At 45.0% G+C, this 16,291-nt stretch overlaps 1 long non-coding RNA gene across 1 annotated transcript in view; it reads right to left on the bottom strand.

Annotated features, from left to right (window-relative positions):
* LOC125281936 (uncharacterized) overlaps positions 1-16,291 on the bottom strand; it is an 80,493-nt gene that overhangs the window by 34,946 nt on the left and 29,256 nt on the right. The window contains exons 5-6 of the long non-coding RNA XR_008959503.1: positions 15,307-15,538; positions 10,882-11,225 (exon numbers count right to left, since the gene is read on the bottom strand). This is a non-coding gene — a long non-coding RNA (uncharacterized LOC125281936). The remainder of the gene's footprint in view (positions 1-10,881; positions 11,226-15,306; positions 15,539-16,291) is intronic.

Genomic DNA, 16,291 nt, shown 5'->3' on the forward strand with positions numbered 1-16,291 from the left:
CACCGCGAATCACAAAGGAGCTTGGAGCATGAACACGCTGTACTACAAGTCCCAGGATGCATAGCGACAGAGCCCTCCAATCAGGGTGGTGTGTCTTAGGCACGATGGAAGTAAATGGGCTGGGTCTGAGCACGTCATTCCTCCTCAACTTGCTGTGTGCCGCACGGCCTTTAGGGAAATGTAGTTCTCCAGGGAGCGAGGCGCGGTGACTTACCTTTCCGGTGTCCCCCAAAGGCTGGATGGCCTCTGACCACTCCCCTCACCCCGCACCCCCACCCCCATCCCCACCCCCGGAGAGGCCCAGTGCTCCCAAAGCTTCACCCCTTGGTCCATTCTACCAACCGAGGTTCCTCTAGTATCACTTGAACAAGAACATCTCAGTAAGAAAATTTCAAGGCTTTTAAAATGAAAACTATTTTGCCTTTTGACTTCTAGATTCACACCAAGGAGGGAAGTCCCTTTGACCACACTAAAACCAGAGGTCCAATTTCACCCTAAAATAAATGGGTTTGGCGTCAGGAAGGACATCCCTAGACGCTGGGTGAGGAGTCCAGCCAGTCCCCTTGGTTTGTGGGGTCCAGCTTCACTTGGGGTATTCGGGTCCCTTGCTCAGAGGGCTCTTTAGGATCTTGTGTCTTGCTTTGCAGGAAGTGCATGTTCTCTGTGTTGTGCAAGGCTGCATAGCAATCCAGTAGCAGAACCAGAACCTGAGGGACCTGACTCTCAGACTGGTATGTTTTGTAAGGCTACGAGCCTGTAACCTGGAGCAAAGCTTTGAGATGGAAAATGGCCTGGAGATTCCTTACAAGAGATCTGTAGGATTATTTACTGGCATCTGGATCCTTTGATGCTCCAAATTTTGACAGCATTGGAGCGAGTACTTAAGCTGGCTGTTTAAAATCATATGCTTTCCATCCAATTGGGACAACACAACTTTTTCTCATTCAGGGGAATCTGTAAATTGGGGGAAAAGCCAGAGATTTACATAGCTTTTTATTCTCATAACTAGCATAATATATGGCCTCTAGAAGCACTCACTTAAAGTTTGTTAAATAAAATGGAATGAAAGCTAAAATAGTCCTGTTTATCTCATCCAGGCAAGCAAAAACATATCTTCTAGTTGTTAGAGCCTCTCTATTTTTAGAGTTGTCAAATAGCATTGATAGAACCAGGATGTATTCATACAAAGGAATATTATTCAGCTCTAAAAAGGAATGGACTACTAATAAACCCAATAACATGGATGAATCTCGGATCTAGATATGGAAGCCCCACACTCAAGATGATGCCAGCCTGGGTCCCCAGATGACATCTCAAAAAGGGCCACAAACCCTCCAAAACTGTTGCAAGAGAGAACTAGCCTTTTCTTTTAAGGCATTTTGAGTGCCTTTGTCACAGTACTTAGCCTGTACCTGGTTGCACATAGTACGTCAGAGTATTCGCTGCCCCATCCCCTTAGAAGATATCTTTGATTGAAAAAAGTAGGATGCACTTGCTTAGGGAATTCAAATTGTCTATCATACAACAACCTGCCACTGGCATCGAACATTTATTGAGGACCTGCTATGTGCAAGGCATGAATCTAAAACTTGGAGATAAAAAGATGTATAAGATGCAGTCTCCTGTCCTCCAAGGCTTTCAATCTAGTTGAGGGGCAGAACAACTAAATAAATGAAGAGATAAAGGACAACATACAGTAAATATGTGACACTGTCAAAACTTGGTAGTATTAGAAACAGGTATCCGTGCATTAAATTAATCTCATCCATTACACCTAGCTTTTACTTACCGATGAAAATGTAGAACTCCGGGGTGCCTGGGTGGCTCAGTCAGTTAAGTGTCTGACTTTGGTTCAGGTCATGGTCCCGGGGTCCTTGCTTAGCAGAGAGCCTGCTTCTCCCTCTGCCTCTGCCTTCCCCCCACTTGTGCTCTCTCTCTCTGTGTCTGTGTGTGTATCTCTCTCTTCAGTTTGGAAGGATTTGGGGTTTTTTCAGATTGACTAAAATATCTTGTGCCTGCACATTAATCCCAGTTGTGATAAATATTCTATTAATTCTAGTATATGGGAAAATTCAACGTCCAGCTGCAGATTCTCCTATCAGATGAGCTCACGGTGCCTGTGCTCAGGAGTCAGATCTCTTAGCGCGTCAGACATACTGCGCATCTTCATTTGAATGCTATTGCCCCGGAGAGCCAGCCCCTGGGCACCCCAGGGACACAGACTATTTTTATTGATCATTCGACTTTTGCATTCTTAGTTTCTTTAAAAAAACAAAAAGCTACGACCTAATAAATGCAATTTTTCTCTAATATCAGCTTTTACCCTGAAATGCTGAATTCATTTGATATGTATGTCGTGCCCCTGAGAACCCGCACCTATCTAAAATCCCTAAGGAAGAAGGGACGCCCCTCTGTGAGAATGAAATGCCAAACTCAACACTTACGAAACAAGAAACCCAATGTCCTCGTTTTCCAGAGGATGTATTACTGTAGACACTGGAAATAGATTTTCTTCTCCTCCAAAAACATTTCCTAATAGTTTCTTTTCTTTCCAAATATCTGTCAAAGGAAGAGATCTAATACTTACCTTTGAACTTGACTATAAATCATTTTATATGAGAATTTCACTTCAGGACAGACTTGAAAAAGTTTTTGAAAATGTACTAGCCATGTTGATATGTCTGATGGATGCGCGATAACAAAGCAATGCCTTAAGGGAAAAGAACCTAATCGTTTCTCTAAATTTAGTCGAGCAGATGTATTCACAGCTGTGCATTTCAACCACAATGTCATTTGCTTTGGATATATTTTCATGTTTTTAATCGTCAGAATAGTATTAATATTTCCATGGTGAATCGTGGAAACACGTCAACATTAGAAAAATATAAGCCCATAAGTAAGTATCAGAAGAACTTTTATAAATTAAAAAAAACCCATATCTTTGAATGATAATGTTGGAAAAATCAGGAATCATGGAAACTATGTAAACAGTAAATACAACTTGAATAGACGGATGATGTACAAAGGCTAGAGAGAGATGAAGTTTCATAGGTGAGAAACCTGTGAAAATGTGCTCATTACCTCACCTCTTCCCCCAATACACAAAAGGCCACCATTAGGTTTAATATTAGATGAGATTTACTCCCTAACTTAGAACCAGGTGCTAGATTTTCTAAAAATGAATGTAGATTATAGAATGTCAACAAAAACTATTCATTCAAAATGGAGAAACCCATCACACAGTTTTACTTATACATTCCTATAATTTTCAGAAAAATGAATCTCAAAATAATTCTTAGAGAACAATAATGCCTATTAACCACAAAACAAGAATACAATTTTTTTTTTTTTTTTTTTTTTTTGCTAATCTACATGTAAACATATGTCCTAAATGGAGAAAGCTTTTACCTGATGTCTCAGACAGCATTTTCAGTTTTAAGCAACAAAAATTGACTGGCTATTTAGGTAAAGATGATTCATCCAAAGAATACCAGGCTCCCAAAATCAATGGGAGATTGGAGATCCAGGCTTGGAAAATAACTAGAAAATTAGATACCAAGGCAGCTCTGGGAGGCCTGGACAAGTCGTAGAGCAGAGCACATGGGTCAGCATACCAAGGCTTCCGTGACAAGGAAAGACCTCCCACCGTCCTGCTCATCTTCAAACTCAAAGTCTCAAGAACGTCCGGTTGGCTAAGCCTTAGCTGGGTGCCTAGCGCATGTGTCCACCCACCTGGCTGCCCTGGGTCAGAAAATCTGAGGTGCTATCTCTCTAGCTAATTCACTTGTATACCAAGACTATAAAGATAGGACATACCCCCAAAGCACAATGGAGCGTATTATTGGAGGAAGGGATTTTGGATGCTGAGCAGCTAAAATAACAACAACAGTAAAGAGTGAACCATAACAAAAACAAGAACAAAGTGAATCATAAGCGATGATTTGTTTGACATAAATTAACATATGCCCTGGAATATGAAAATGATTTATAATTAAGATCTGTACTTTAGTACAAGATGGAAGACACAGTTTACTGCTGTCAGTAAATCTTTAAGGAAGACTTACATTTGATAGTTTTTTCCCCAAATTTTAACTGGGGAACCACTGATGTCACTTAAGATATAGGATATGTGTGAATTATGCAATTACTAAAATCATCATAGTGACTAATTGCAAAGAATTGAATCATGTTGTTTCTGTGTAGCCAAAACATTTGAAGAATTCAAATGCCACAGGGAACATTACTAAGTACCTCCTTTTATATTATCCTTTTTACTATGTTTTTATTATCCTTCTTTTCTCTGAATTGAAGAACCCCTCCATGAGCCACACTTTTATCATGTTTTAAAGTCCTTTTTGGTAATCTTTTTGATCCAATCAATAGACTTAACTGAGTCCCTACTCTGTGCTAGTTTATACACAGCAATGAAGTTACAAATAGAATGAGGATACAGTCTCAATCCCCAGAGTAGTCATAGTCTAGCTGAGAAGCCAGATGTAGCCCTGACCTCAGAGAGCTCACAGTCTAATGTGGGAGATGGACACCTAACTAGATAATAATAAGTAATAAGAGCAATGCATGCAGGACATTTTGGGAGATACCAGGAGGACTGGGCACTAGAGATGAGGGGAGTATCAGAGAAGGCTTCCTGGAGGAGGTGACACCTGAACTGGAGAAAGGAGATGAGCACACCACAGGCGGGGCAAGGGGGAAAATGCAATGGGCTGTGTGAAGATCACCAGAAGCATTCTGGTGTGGTTTTGTGTGGTTGCCACCCAAGTTTGTGCTTGTGGTTGTACTCGGCATAATGTAGGGGTTGCAATAATGGGTGTATGTTCCTGTAGCCTTATAAAAACAGAGGGCCAAATGAGAGTAAAAGGTGATGATGCCAAAGCTGGAAGAGACAAGTGAATTTCTTTTGACTCTGTAGAAGCAGGATGGGAAGACAGCAAAAGCAAAGGCTCTGAATCTCAGTCCTTCCCCCTTACTAGCTGTGTAATCTGAAATGGGTTGACTCAGTTCTCCAAGCCTCAGTTTTCTTCATCTATAAAATGGAGAAAAACTCACGTTGGGCTATTTATTCTAAGGAGTAAATGAGTATAAAAAGAATTGAACACAATGCTTGGTACAAAAATGTTGTTCAATGATGATTATTATTTTTTTCTTTTCTCCTCTACTCCGAGAAAATACAAACAAGGCAATTCTGCTTGCTAAGATTGTGCACACTTGATTTCTAAATGTGTTGAATAGGAGAGGTTTACTCAGCTGTGGTTTCTCGTGGTTTTACATAATCGAATCTGAACACCATCAAAACAGGTCGAAGTAATATCCCAGAACCCTTTATTTCACACATTTGTTACAAGTACTCCTCGGGAAGGAGGGGCATATTCACTGATGCCGCCATCATACCAGGTGAAATATTGCTCTTTTCCCGGTGGTCAATGATACCGGATTAGGAATGCGGGCTAAGGGAAAGGACATAATGTGTGACTCAGCAGTTTGTTTCAGGGCATATTTTACTTCCTCTGATTCCTGTAAGACCAAAGCCATGAATACTTTATGGGTCTTCTCAAAAGTTATAGTCATAATTCAGATGATTATAAATCAGATTATAATAAATCAAATTAATAATTTCGCTATAACAGTCACAAAACAACAAAGTAACGCCCTGCAGTGTGAAAGGTTTGGTTTAAATAATCTATCCAAAAGATGCCAATTGACATTTTTCTCCGTCACTTAAATATTCATTTTAACAATCAAAATAATAAGCCCCCTTTTTTTTTGAGCCTTTTCACAATCTGAGGCTTTTCTCATTCATTCATTTATTTACAAAGCATTTGCTGAGTTTCTTTCTGATGGGCATTTATTCACTGAATAGATAGAGATTAAAAAAAAAAAAAAAGGACAAGATCCCTGTTCCTGAGGTGCTCACTATCTGGTTGGGTAAACTCTCCAAAGATGACAGCTTACAAAATAAATATGAAGCTGTTTTTATTTTTAACTTTCAGAAAGTATTAAGAGAAGCCCCTTGTTTACTTTACCTTTGTATAATTCTGCCCTGCTCCACCTCAGCCCTGGGTGGGATATTGCCTACTATAGCTGTAGGCGAAATAATTTCACCTAATTGTCGAGTGTCATCAGCAAGGAAATCCGGGAGTCATAGAACATGTTGAGAGTAAAATGTGACTGACAGGTGTATTCCCTCATTATAAAAAGGAAAAATAAGAACCAAAGTTGGTTAGTGGTTGGTTGTCCCCAGACCTGGGGATGGAAACATTTACCTGAATCCAACATGTGCTGGTGGCATTAGGGGGGCTGGACAATGCCATCTCCTCCCAGTACCATATTGCAAAGCAATTTTGTGCACCTTCTCCCATTCAATCCTCAGCACAGCCCGTGAAGCTGGGGTTCTCATCCCCATTTCATCTAGACTAAGAGAAGTTGTGTGGCTGGCCCAAGGTCATCCAGCTCACAAGAAGCAGGTCAAAAGGACGAATCAGAAGGACTTAGATCAGCAGAGCATAAGAAGTAAATAAATGACCTGGTTGGTCTCCTGGCAGCTGGAGATCAAGATAGACCAGTTCAAAAAGAGTGGGAAAGACTCATGAAGGAGAATGCAAAGGCTTGCCCGGGAACTAAAACTTACCAAGACTTTACTGCCTTTAGAACCAGAGGCTAATTTAGAGTTTATCCAGGCAAACTTCAGAGTCAGGTCACTTTTCCAAATCTCTAAAGTTAATTAATAGTCAAGCTAGGTAAGAAGTTCAGGTGTCTTGATTCCTGGGCCAATGTTCACCTTAACCACATTATTTGCTGGCTAGAAAGGTCAGTGGAAGCTCAATTTTTAGTAAAAGCTGGAAGGAGAGTGGGCTAATCTTTCACAATGGTCGTTCTCAACGAACCACAGTCCCAGTGTTTATACCCCTGTATTTTTCGTTTCCTCTTGAATCTGAGCTGATTCTGGAATCTTCTTTAACCAATCGAACATAGAGGAAGTGACAGGGTCCCAGTTTCCATTCTAAGCCTTAAAAACGCCTGCTGGCTTTCATTTTTGCACACTGGAAGAAGCCAGTCACCATGTAAGAAGTTTGACTATTTGGAGATTGCCACCCTTTGAGATGTCTAATCTAGCCACGTGGAGCAACCACCTAGAAAGGAACTGAAGCTCCTGGCTAACAGCCTCAGCTGAGCTTCAAGCCAATAGTTAACACCAACTTCCCAGCCCTGAGAGCGGGGCCATCTTGCAAGGACACCCTTGAGCCCTAGTCAAACCTATCAGCCATGTAGAGCAGAGAGGAACTGTCTTAGCCAAGCCTTACCCAAATTACAGGATTGTGAATGGTTAAACGGAAAGGTGTTGGAGTGTACCACTAAGTTTGGAGATGATTTGTCACATGCCAATAAGTAACTGAAACAGAGAAGGTGTGTGCTGGTGGCCCCAAGGATCTGGAACTAACAAATCCTGAAGACTTATCTCCTCAGCTGGACAAAGCCACACACTGCATCCACTGGCTTATCTCTAACATCCTTCGGTTCTAAAATTCTTTGAGCTTGTGACTCTCTGTGGCTCATCCCTGTGACTCTAAACAAGCCTTGTTTCTACATGATAAAGAGATTTTTGCCCCCCACCCCGAAGATGACTGGCCTGACAGGGATTGTTTTTCTCACCAAGGATTAGAAATGTAGGTGACAAGAAGGGGGGGAGAATGGTCTTCCAGAGGTCGAGGCAGACAGAAGAAGAAGCTCCAAGGGTTGGGGTGCTGGCAACAAGGAAAGAAAATTCCGAGTTTGTCTCCACAAAGGACATCGGGAGGTATTTACAGATTAATTAAGCGAATATCCATAGGAAAAGCACCAAGGAAGCCTGAGATACGCAAGTCAACAGAAATTGACTTGAGACATTAACTTTTGATTCATTCCATATTACAGGAAGCACTGTAAAATGTACTGGACTTGTAACTAGTTCCTTGCAGCTGGTGAGCAGGCAGGAGCATAGATGGAGCTCCAGAAGAGTCAGGAAGAGGGCATATCATTTATCTATATCACCACAGTGCTGCGTGGCAACCCACCACAGAACTTCAGTGGCCTACGACAATAAACATTTATTCAGCTCACAGGCCTATGGGGTTCATCCAATCTGGGTCAGGCTTAGCTGCTCTTGGCTGAGATCCCTTATCTTGGCTGATCTAGCGTGGCTGATCTAGGGTGGCCTTTCCTGGGACAACTGAGGTAACTCTGCTCTGGTCCATATTTTCCTCATCCTTTTCCTGGGACCAGGGACTAGCCTGGACATGTCCTTCTACTGGTGATGACACAGGGCAGAAGTGAGCAAAATCAATCGCACAAGCCGTTTTAAGCACTTTTAAGCCTGCCTGTCATGTTTGCCATTATCCTATTGGCCAAAGCAACTCACAAGGCTAAGCCAAGAGTGAGAGGAGGAGGGCAAAAGGAATAGATACAGAGAAGGGTTAAGAATTATGACCATTAATCAATCTACCATGGAAGTTATTTTGTAAATATCAACCTTCACAATGGAAAAGGGAGCCTTTTGAAGGAGCTCTCAGGTCTGAGGAGGCAGCATTATTAAGCCCTGGGTCACTGAAGCAGAGGAAGCCTGCCTCTTCAACAAGGAGTGACTGCTGCTAGGCATGATCCTCAGTCCTTTTGCAACGTGGTTGTGAGCACGCTATGACGGCGCACACGCAAGTTCTGTCTCTCCCCAACACCCGCTTTATTCAGTCATAAAGCAAGGTGACTATAATGATAAAGCGGGCTCAAGATTCCAAACTAATGACATTTCATGATGTGGAGAGGGCCACGCTGACACTTCTGGACAACCTGCGCCTCGTCTCCTCCTTCCACGCCCACAACCGCACGACCCCGCAGAATCTGGCCATGTGGTTCGGTCCTCTGCTGCTGCCTGCGCGCCAGGCGCCCGCCAGGCCCCGATCCCCAGCGCGGCCCGGGCCTCACCAACGCAGTGGACTTCAAGCGCCACATCCAGGTGCTGCACTACCTGCCGCAGGCCTGGCCAGATCCCCGCAGGCCCCCGGAGCCTCCGGACCTCGCCCCATGCCTGCGGCCCAAAGGGCAGGCGCCGCTGCACTTGCCGTTCGCCGCCCCGAAGTGGTGGGTCGGCCCCGCGGCCGGGGCGGCCCCGAGAGCCCCCGAACAACCGCTAAGTGGGTGACTAGAGCGCCTGGGGACTGGACATCCTGCCGCGCAGGCAGGACGTTCTGTCCAGGCCGGACTACGACCACGTGACCGGCAGCTACAGCGAGGGTGAGGACGAGGAGGTGGGCGAGCCAGCGGGCGCCGTGGACTTCGACGACGACTTCGAGGTGCCCTTCAACCCGCACCTGAACCTCAAAGACTTCGACACCCTCATCCTGGACCTGGAGCGAGAGCTCTCCAAGCAGATCAATGTGCCTCTGAGCCGGGTGGGGCGAGACCCCGGTCATGAAGGGCTGGGCTCCAGGCTGCTGAGGCCGAGCCCTGGCGACGGAGGGGACCAGAGCGGACCAGAGCGGTCGCCAAGGCCACCGTCCCGGTTGCTGGAGAGTTGCCTAGTGACCAGGCAGCCCATTGCTGAGAATCATTCCTCCTTTCCAGTGCTCAGTCGTGGGGCACTGGCTGCAAAGGCTAGGGACTGGGGACTTTTGGGACCAGCTGTTGGGGCCATCTTTTCTGAGTACCAAGGGCTTCTCCCCATGCAGCTAAAAGGCACTTCTCCCGCTTGCTGGGCTGGCCTCTCTTGCCCCCTCCTTCTTGGCCAGGGAAAAACCAGTTACTGTGAGCATCACCCCGGGATGGTGAGACACCGCCCCCCTTCCTGCCCCCTCCCCTGCCCCAGGCAGTCCTCTTGCTGCTGCCAACCAAATCAGTATTAGCTTTAAGCACAGCACTCTGCTTCTCCCTCCCCTGGAGGGTCCAAGAATATTTGAGGCAGGGTGGGGGAAAGCCCCTATCCTGGGCTCTGGCTGGATAAGGGCAGCCCAGGGCCTTTAGAAAAATGGCTGGTTTCCCCACCCTCTCTTCCAGGGAAAACCCCAATTGCCTCAAACCAGGAAATGGAGATAGCAGAGTCTGGCCCTTCCCCTCCCCAGTTCTTCCCCCACATCCCCGAAGAAACTGAGCACTTACAAGACCTCCCTTTCGGGGCCCCACCTGAAATGTCAGGCTGGGAGCACTTTTGGTATGGAACATATTTATTGCCTCCGTGTGTGTGTGTCTGTGTGAGGACTAGTGTGCATGAACAGGTCTGGAGCAGGCGTACGGGGCTCTTTCAGGGACCTCTGATGGGGAAAGAATTTGCAATGGCTAGGCACCCTGAAATCCCCAGTAATGGAGCCTCAGTGGGCCCCAGAGTTCCAGTGGGAGAGTAGGTCCCCTCCTGTCTCCCCCTTTTCCCTCACTTCCATCTTTGTGGACAATAAATCAGTACACACACACAAAAAGAATTATGACCATTAATCTACCATGGAAGTTATTTTGTAAATATCAACCTTGACAATGGAAAAGGGAGCCTTTTGAAGGAGCTCTCGGGTCTGATGAGGCAGCATTATTAAGCCCTGGGTCACTGAAGCAGAGGAAGCCTGCCTCTTCAACAAGGAGTGACTGCTGCTAGGCATGATCCTCAGTCCTTTTGCAACGTGGTTGTGAGCACGCTATGACGGCGCACACGCAAGTTCTGTCTCTCCCCAATGCCCGCTTCATTCCGTCATAAAGCAAGGTGACAATAATGATAAAGCGGGCTCAAGATTCCAAACTAATGACATTTCATTACATGCTAACTTGGCGTCTTACACGTCACACAAAGCAAAGCATAAGACAAGTTGCACAACAAACAAGACAGAACAGGGGAATTGGAAGTTAACCAACCAAACACGAAGTCAGTTCTGTGAGATAAGGCCTCGGACTGGCGCGGGTCAGCTCTTGGCACGTGCTGTTTATTATGTTCAGGTAGTGGAAGATCTGTGATGTTCGGAGATCCATCAGGCGGAGCATTTGGGCGCAGCTGCCTTTGTGATGTGGTCAGATATGAAAGGGTCAGCATCTAGATAGTTTGCTGCAAAAATCCTCCGTTTTTAGGATTTAATGAGTCTTGGGCCTTTGCAGATGTCCTCTGGTTCTGCTGGGTGTCAGTTCTAGCTGTTGCCGGTTTTGGCAATATCTTGACAATATCTGGTCTTAGCTGCAATGCCCTTGGTTGCTGGCATCACTGCCTGAAATAAGGTATTGCTCAACATGAGTGACTCCATCTTGCTCTCCACAAACTTTAAAGGAATTCGTATTTCCACCTGGTTATTCTCATGACTACCCTTTGGTGACCACCCTTCAATGTCCCCTGCCTTTTTGAAAACACATAGAGACCACTGGACTTTGGAGTCTGGGGAAGGAGGCTGTCCTGAGGGGTAGGGAATAAAAGTGCTGATGGTGGTACTAGTGGCTTTTCCAAGTCTCTGTTACAAGACCCAGGTGTATTTTTAGGAAGGAATTGCTGGGATGAGAACAGTAGAATAGACTTAGCTATAGTACACTTTCCCTACTACAAAGTAAGAGGGACTTGGATGATTGATTAAAAGGCAAGTAAGATAGTAGGATATGGCCAGTGTTTATCTAGGACTTCCAAGGTGGAGGTGGGGAGACAGTGCACCTGTCGTAAGTCTAATGGTGACCAAGGGGAAAACTGTTGGAAGGTACAGCATATCATTTAAGAACTACCAATTCCCAATGCTCTGACTGTGCCTGACTTTTTATAAAGTCTGTTATGAATTGGGTTGTTTGGTATGGGCTAGCTACTCAGAGCCTGAAAACCACAAGCAGACATGATAACACTGAGTTTCTGGACCTGAATAGCCAAACTCCAGAGACCAAACTCGTGGTGATCCCACTGATAAACTCAGATTTTAGCAGTCCTCCCCCGTGAACATTTCTTTAGCTATAAGAGCTACATTAGAGGAGTTCCTGATGAGAGAGTCCCCACCTTCTAGAAACCTTGACCCCTGGAAATGTGTCCAATATCCCCATGCAAAGGAACTTTTCCAATAAAAGTGTGGCATTCAATGCAATATTTGTAGGGTGTGTATGATTCTTGCTTTGGAAAGTGAACGCTTAGGAAACAGTAGCTTGTATTTAACTGGCTCTGGGAGACGAGAGGAGAAGTTGGAACTTGGTTGGAAAATACTGGCAAATATAAGACTTCCTCTGGTAATCTTCACTCAAGAGCGGAGCAGATGTTCTAGGTGCTCTACCCAACTGCCCCTGCACTTACCTCTACACCCGAAGGCCACTTCCTGTGAAACACTGTGACTCTCTGCCTGAAAGCCTTTTTTTCATCATGGGAGCATATTTCATCCATGCCATGGACATGCCAGAGAGCTGTTGCTTTCAGAAGCACCCGTGACATACCAACAGTTGATGGATAAAGATCCCAGTTCCCTCACCTTTGGAGTAGAATAACTCTGAAGAATGTACTGGTTCCCTGCTTGATAATGCACCCTATTGGGTTACCTAACCCGCCCTGTCTCACTTCCCCACTCCCCTGCCTATGTTTCCTGGGATACTCCCCCCACCCCGCCACCAAATCAACTACTTGCTCTCAGATCTGTGTTTCATCCCAAGCTAGCACACAGCCTCATAAGAGAACACAGTCAAAATAATGAGCTAAGGTTTTAGCAGAATAATACCTAGGGTTTGCACAGTTGATCTTTGCCAATGTTGAATTCAGCAAACTAGGAACTGTTATGAAAAGCTAAATGGAAGTGAATTAAGTTCATGAGATTCAAGCAAGACAAACCCTCGGGCTCCTAAGTAGGCGACAGGTAGACAGACAGGCAGTTGGAGGGAAGGATGGCTCCAGCCATCTATGGGACCTGTAAGTTGAGACCTTAGCCTGGGGGCCAGAGGCAGGCAAATTGCAAAGCTGAGGAAAGACAGTCCCTACTCTTTACCATGTAACGTGCCTGTCTGTGCCTCACCCCAACGTATGTGTGTGTATATGTGTGCACACAGAGGATCTCTACGACATGTATATGTGAGTGGGCTTGTTGGGTGGAAGACACCAAATCCACAATGGTGGTCCCCTCTGGTGGTGGGCATAGTGACAGCAAGTTCCTTGGAAGGAACGCAATTGTTCAATGGGCATTTGTCTCATCATTGCTATGTCTTTGTGCGTCCAAAATACATTGTTCATATTTTAAAATATATGAATCTACTCTGGCTTTGAATCAGCCAAGAAACACCATTTTCTGTCTTCACTTTGTTGTCATGATGTGTTAAAATTTTCTCTCAAACACACTATCATTACTCTTGGATCCAAGAAACATGCACTAAAGAATCAGTCCCGTGCAAAGTCTGCAAAACAAAATTATTTAATCTGTGGCTGACAAAAGTTTTCTCTAGGTTTTTTCTCTGTCTCCCAACTTCTTAAAAGGTCCATTTCCAGAATATCAACTTAAGTAAACAGTCCTCACTTGTCGGGGAATTCCAGGATATGCTTCATGCACTGGGCACTGAAACCAAGCAGCTTTGTGAGAAAAGTGATCTAGGTCATTTCAGGCTTTCATCCTTTGTGATTTCAAGTCAATAAAAATAGTTGGCCAGGACGGTGACTCAGGATTTGGCTTGCTCTGTCTTACTTGATTAGAATAATAGCAGGTTGATTTGGCTTATTTCATTCCTTTTCACTTCTTTATTCTTGCTCAGAATTAGATAAAGTGGCTATTATTCCTCTCCCACCTCTAATCAGTTAACTCTGAGCAAAAAAATTATTTTTGCCAAATTGATGTGATCGCACACAAGGTTTCCAAATTAAATAACCCTGGCTTTTCCTCACTTCCTCACCAAAAATTCCATCCATGAAGGTATATTTCAAAAATAGAAAGTGAGCACAATGACCATGTGAGTTTCCGTTAGGAGGAATCGGGGCTATGATTCAGCTGTTTGGCGGACACTGATTACCTAATCAAGGCAACGCCTGCTGCTGTTTAGAGGTGATACCCTGAAGAATGAAATCTTCCCCTTTCTGAGTGTCCCCTCAGTTCAGAGATTTCAAAGTATTTTTAAAATATTAATGAGATCTGAAGGCATGTCTATACTAGCAGATATCAGGCCGTCAATAGTTTATCTTACTCACCCAAAAGAAATAATACTTTAAAAATACAAATAGCTCAGATTCATTAAGCACATAATATGTATGAAGCACTAAGTGTGTGTGTGTATGTGTGTGTATGTGTGTGTGCTTTCATTATCTCGTTTAATCCACACAGTATTGTTAGGAGGTAGAGATTACTAGTATCCCTATTGTACAGATGAGGGGGCTGAGGTAAGTAACTTGCCTAAAGTTGCACAGCTACTAAGTATTAGACTGGTTTTTGACCCCAACCGGTCTGGTTCTTCACTTTACCTTTTTGATTCCTTTGCCATTCTGAGGCTCAGAGTGGGCAGGTAACTTGCAAATGGTCACACAGCTATGGAATGGTAGAGCCAAGGTTTTTAACTCAGATCATTTTGTGAAGCCAGAGACGTTAATGATTGCTTTTCTCGGGGGAAACAGAAGTCCTTAATCAAGGTCCTTCTGTAGATTATGGGCAGTGCATGCAAGAATCCCATTTCTCCTAGTTACCAAGCTTCTTCTGAAGTGTTAGCTAACAGTTGCAAATGACTTATGGGGCAAGGATTTTATATATTTAAAGGCTCTGCCTCTGACGCAGACGCAGGGACCATCTGAAGATCAAGTAAGTTAGAAAAAGGAGGTAAGATATGTCCTTTCGCGCCCAAAGAAAAAGACAAAATTATCAGTTGTCCTTGTGTGGCTTGGAATTAGAAATGATACAGACTTTTTTCTTTTTTTTTTTAAAGATTTATTTATTTATTTATTAGACAGAGAGACAGCCAGCGAGAGAGGGAACACAAGCAGGGGAGTGGGAGAGGAAGAAGCAGGCTCCTAGTGGAGGAGCCTGATGTGGGGCTTGATCTTGAAACGACAGGATCACGCCCTGAGCTGAAGGCAAACGCTTAACAACTGCGCCACCCAGGCACCCCTGATCCAGACTTTTCTACTTTAGAGCAAAGAGACAAGAAAAGCTAAGTGAGAAGCCACTGGAACAGACGCTGTAAATAAAATGCTTTAAGAACCTAGGTTCCAATGGTACTTTTTCTCTAGCAAAATCACCAGTCTCTTAACATGACCAAGTGTGATTCATAGCAGTGAAGGCATCCTGGGTGAAATCCCAGCATGGGGCAACAGATAGGAGATGGGCCAGTGGGGAGGTGTCAAGGCAACACGGTTTAGGGTGGACTTACCCTCTTTTGGGGCCTTGTAAGCGCCAACCTGCACAGGACCGAAATTGCATCATTTTTCCAAGTCAGACTCTTGAGTGCAGGTAAAGGGCAGTTTCCCTGAAGCACTCAGCCTGAGGTCACCAGGAGTAGACAGAGCAGAGGTGGAGAGAGAGCCGAGCCAGGTCTGGAGAGTGCTCTGTGGGGGTGTTAACACAAAGGCACTGCCAGCATCTTGGGTTCATCCCAAATGGGCCTGTGAAGAAGAGGCCAGGGGAGCGGGGGAGAGAGGGCGCTGGAGACAGGAAAGGGTCCACGGCCCACCAGGTAGGCTGCATCTCCGGGGATGCTTCCTTCTGCTCATGAGGAGCTTCTGGGTAGTAAACGCCATAGATGCCTGTAGAGTCCTGCATGTTTGTCATACCCTAACCCCTCAGAGGCTTTTCGCTGCACTCTCTCCCTCATCTGCCCCACTTAGTCCATACTGGTTTTCTTTCCCTAGAATGTTCCCACCTCATGGTTTTACCCTTGCTGTCATCTTGGGAGAAAGGTAGTCCTTGCTCTGCACACAGCTGCCTTCTGCTGTCCCATCTCCTCTTTAGCATCACCACCTTGGGGGGCCTTCCCAGGTCCCCCAAACTAAAGGAGTGCCTGGCCCTCCTGCACACCAGAATGGTCTTGTTCAAGTGCAAGCATGTGCAGACAGCTCTCCATAACAAAAGCACCTCTGGTAGCGTGAGTTCCGCGGTGGCCAGGGTGTCGTTTTATTTACTGCTGTCAAGAGTGGCTGGAGTATAACGGACACTAGCAGATGTGTGTTGGACGAACTCCATCTGCCTGTTTCAGGCAGACAAGACTGTCCTCTTTATGGTTTGTCGTGCTCTTCTGTGGTATATTTATCGTGTCCACGCTCTCTGATGAGCATCTATTTGAGAAACCAGATCTTGACATGTGGGTCTTCCTGTCTGTGATATTATGGGAGTCACGCTGGGCCCCTGAGTTTTGTGTG

This window comes from Ursus arctos, unplaced genomic scaffold, assembly GCF_023065955.2.
Source record: "Ursus arctos isolate Adak ecotype North America unplaced genomic scaffold, UrsArc2.0 scaffold_16, whole genome shotgun sequence".
Lineage (NCBI taxonomy): Eukaryota > Metazoa > Chordata > Mammalia > Carnivora > Ursidae > Ursus > Ursus arctos.